This window comes from Limulus polyphemus, unplaced genomic scaffold (genome assembly GCF_000517525.1).
Source record: "Limulus polyphemus unplaced genomic scaffold, Limulus_polyphemus-2.1.2 Scaffold152, whole genome shotgun sequence".
Taxonomy (NCBI): Eukaryota; Metazoa; Arthropoda; class Merostomata; order Xiphosura; family Limulidae; genus Limulus; species Limulus polyphemus.
This window is the reverse complement of record NW_013665762.1, coordinates 709,209-713,769: the sequence shown is the minus strand read 5'-3', so window position 1 is coordinate 713,769 and position 4,561 is coordinate 709,209. Positions and strand designations below refer to the sequence as shown.

At 32.7% G+C, this 4,561-nt stretch overlaps 1 long non-coding RNA gene across 1 annotated transcript in view; it reads left to right on the top strand.

Annotated features, from left to right (window-relative positions):
* Positions 1-3,913, top strand: part of LOC111084411 — a 15,197-nt gene extending 11,284 nt beyond the window's left edge. Inside the window, exons 2-3 of the long non-coding RNA XR_002609540.1 lie at positions 1,419-1,522; positions 3,216-3,913. This is a non-coding gene — a long non-coding RNA (uncharacterized LOC111084411). The remainder of the gene's footprint in view (positions 1-1,418; positions 1,523-3,215) is intronic.
* The last annotated feature ends 648 nt before the right edge of the window (positions 3,914-4,561 follow it).

The following is a 4,561-nucleotide window of genomic DNA, read 5'->3' as shown; positions in this document are numbered from 1 at the left end:
GGTGGGTAAATAATTGGAGATAAGTACATAAATAATTATGGTAAATAACAATCAATAGAAAAACATAATTAAGCCTAAATTAAATAAATTATAGGAATAGTAAAGAATAATTTAGTACAAGAAGCATCTTTATTATTATAAGTAATTATGTAATTACCAATTCACTTTAAATAGTACCTATCATTAAGTATATATTTTATCTTTCTTTTTTTTTTTTTGATGTATGCAATACCTACGTTCGTATGTAGTTATACGGAGACCTCCCATAGCACAGGTTACTAATCCCTGAAGTGGTAGGTAATTTTCAATTAATTTTATTTGTATATTAGTGATGTAAAATAACCCAATAAAGGATTTTTTTTTAAATCTGAAGTTTCAGTTTAGTTCTTAACGAGTGTGAAGGGTGTTTGAAACTCGCGTGTGATGCACCTGTGTTACTTTCTACCAGTTCTCCGCTATTTTAAAAGCTTTTTTAAGTAATAACCTCCGCTACCGAAAGTGATGGAGGTTATGTTTTTACCTCTGTGTATATGTGTGTTTGTCAGCAAGTTTCTCGAAAATGGTTGAATGGATTTTGACGAAAGTTGGTATACATTTGTATTATGACTTAACTTAGAAATCGATTAGTTTTTGGAGGGTCGAGGTCACGAAAAAAAAATCCCTATCTGTTAACATGGGGACCGATTTTTCACTATATATCCCAGTAAAAAAGATCGGTTTTTGATGACACTTGGTGGACACGTGTAGAATATTATTCCTCATTATTCTTCCAGAAATGGACAGTGTTCGTTAATAATGACTGACATCTGGACACACTTTCGTATTTTTTGAGGACCCCTTCCCTGGTGGCTCAGTGATAACTCAGAGAACTTATACCTACGATGGGCAGGGCACAGAAAAGCTCACTGTGTAACATTGTGGTCATCTTTTGATCAGTATAATTGTGGTGTTATGAGCCTATGATGATTATATTTTAGACAATAACCTTTTTAATTATATCTCGATGGTCATCTTGGTCAGTATGATTGTGCTGTTAGGATCATATGATAATTATGTTTTTAACATAATACATTTTTAGCGATATCATGGGATTCGTTGGAAGAAAGTAGTTTTATGTTAACCGTACTGGCATGATTTTTCATAACAAATTTATTAAAAATTATCGTTATAGAATATGCCATCAATTTCAGCTAGAGACTTTTTTTTTATGGTAGAATCATAATAACGATTGTCGGTTCATTTTAGAGGATCGTGCACTGAAGTGTTTAATAATGAATTTTTATATCAGGAAGATGAAAGAAAAATACAAGTTAACCGAAGTTAAAGTGGTATAATATACTTGAGTTAAATATGATGGTTTTAAAATAGAAATCTCAGTGGTGTTTGTTTAGTCACTCGGAGCTTGTTTGCATTTTCAGGTTAAATTCAAAGGAGAGCCAGTTCATCATTGCTTTACATCACGATGGATAATTTATTTTTACACTTCTCCAAGAAGAGTTCCAGTGTTGGCTTTTGTATTCAAGTAAGTTAAAATTTATCTTATTTTAGGCGACTTTTCATTGTAACATTTTTCTCATCATATAATGCTCAACCGTTGTGGAACAGAACTGGAATACTTACACGAATCTTCCCTTGTGGCTGTTTATTTTGTGCTGTCAGTAGTCTTGAGGTAAAAGTCTCACCACTCCAACTTTCTGTGTAACTGTTATTTTAGTGTTTCTTTAAGTGCATTTGTTTCACTTAATGTTAGGGGATGTTAGCTATGGCTACATTTTATATCTTGCAGAAAGTTGTGAAATCACACAAGCCCATAAAAGCATCTTTTTTTTTCTTCTGGTGATAAAGTGTGTTGTTTAAGCGCAAAGCTGCACAGTGGACTATGTTCGCTGTGCTCATTGTGGCAATTAAACACCGAAGTTTAGCATTATCAGTTTTTAAGTTTCCGCTGAGCCATCAGGGACTGGAGATAAATTAATATCTACTAAGGATTTTTAATCGATTACATAACATTCCGAACACATTACCAACAGCTATTTTAGCTCCAGAAAGTCTGTAGTTGAAGATATTTTCGTTTCTCTTCAAACGACATGCATTCGTGGGTTGTTTTGTGTTTCTTAGTGACCTTCTGTAAACCGAATGCTACGTTTGTTATAGAATGTTCACGCAAAGGTAAATAATCTGCACGTAGCCGTCACTAATTTTAAACTGACAGACTAGAAGGAAGTCAGCTAATCAACAGCACGTATTTCTACGCCCCTGGGCTACATCTGTCTGATTGAATTTAATGAAATTTGACTGTCACTTTAGTTGCGGAATGCATTTTTGGAACAGCGGGTCATGAACCATAAATCCTCGCATTCACAAATCGGGCACACTAACTACAAAGCCACGCTCGTTTCTGTAAAAAAGTGTGTAACGGGTTTGATAATTTTAAAAAATCTCACAAAGGGAAGACTGAGGTGGCCAGCAGCAAATATTTGCCAGTTTATTATATACTTTATAAAAATACCTTGTCTGAATTGCTTTCATTTGTACTAGCATCAGCACGAAGGAAGTTACAATTCCTGCTATCTGGACACTGATGTGAAATTTTTTTTTGCAACAAGTACGATCTTTAATTTTCCAGAAGTTGATGTGCAACACGGTTATCCATTGGCACCAATGTAATAAAAGAAATATCGTCCCCACTTAGTAGTCCAGCGGGAATTCTGAGGGCTTATAACACAGATAAGTTCGGATTTGAAAGCCAAGTTAGGCAGAGCACAGATAAGCCCAATGTATAGCTTTGTAATTAACACTAAACAAACAGAATCTTTGTAGAAAACTACTTTCGACTAACTCCAACTGTTCTGCAATATTTAAAACCTGAAATTATTGAAAAAAATAATTAATTTCTATTACTATCCAATATTAGTATTCAATAATTATTACTATCCAATAATAGTATCCAATATTATTTTACAATTAACTTTTATTTATAGTAACAAGGACCTCAAAGGTATTTCCATTGACTTCCATTGTCCTATAATATTAAAACCTCTGATTATATAATCAATGACCAAATTTTAAAATTAATATATTTGTTTTAACAAGGGGTCGAAAACTTGTTTTAAAAACATAAAAGGAACTAGCATTTTAAAACGTGATTATTTATATTAACATTAGTCGCAAGGTAATTTTATCACATTTATTTAAATATATTTTTTCATTTTTAGGATGCTTCAGTAATCTTACAAATACTGGCCACAATCGAAGAACAACAAATTGATGATGGTGATGAAGGAGGATCCGTCACAGTGGGAAGAAGAAAATGGTGGATACATTCTCGTTTCAGAATTTGAGCACAAAAACAAAACCGAAACTTTTGCTGGTTTTAATGGAGCTACTCAGAAAATCAAGGAAGCCTTAAATTTGCTGCAATAATTTCAATGTTCAGTCAAACCTCACCAACCCTTTTGGTGACCTTTGAAGCAGTAGCTACACAAATTTAAGTAATGGGGACCCCATAAATGGAAAATTTGTTGTATTTAATGGAGTTAAGGAAGCTGAAAGTCTGATTCAAGAAATCCATTGTTCACCATACCTCTGATCATTCCAGTTACATTTCAAAAAGTATCTCCACAAACTTTAAAGCTCAGGGACCCCATTAATGGTTTGTAAACCTTTAACACTCGATATCAGCCTGACAGTTTCTCTCCTTCAGTGTGATATAATTTGTCTGATTCTCAAGTGAATCCGTTTTTTAATATTGAAACCATTCTGAGACACTTGAGTAAACAATTAATGACCTTGTTTGTTGAACTAACTATACTTTTCCACATCAAAATATGGGTATGCTTAATGACATAAAAAGAATGTTTATTGAACATATCATTAAAATTATGAAAAATAAAACTTCCTACCTATATTTCAATCAGAGTTGTAAGTTTTCCTACTCAAGAAAAATGTATCATTAAGTTATTAATTTGTGGATATTTTCAATCCCTAAATGTTGTTTTTAGTTCTTTCTTTCAGTATAATCAAGTGACTTGTTTTAATATATTATTTTAAAACAAATGGACTGTGTTACTGTTCATTATTTTATTATTGAAATTCATCGTCAACAAATCACAGACACCTCCTGTAAAGAATCCGGCCTACAAAACCTGACAGTAGAGCAATATGGCTTCAGGCTTCAGAAACAAGCCATTACATAGCGGATAATCTTCTAAAACCCCAAAGAACTGTCTGTGAGGTGTATCTTTTTTGGGTGCATAGACATTAACTAGTCTTATTGTTCTGTTATTTATTTCTATATCTAACGAGCACAGGTGGCCTTACTAGTCATGTCTGAAAGACTTAATTTTTCAGATCAATTTGGGGTTTATTATTATTTCTGTACCTGCTTTTCTTGGGGTTACTAATACTCCAGTATGACTTGTATTTAAATTTCTATGTAAAGTTTTTTTAATTTTCTATATGTTTATCCTGTAGAGATAATATATCTATGTTATGTCTATTAATATAATCCGTTCCAACTTCTTGTTTTGTTTCTCTTTTTGTTTCGGATATCTGTTAAACT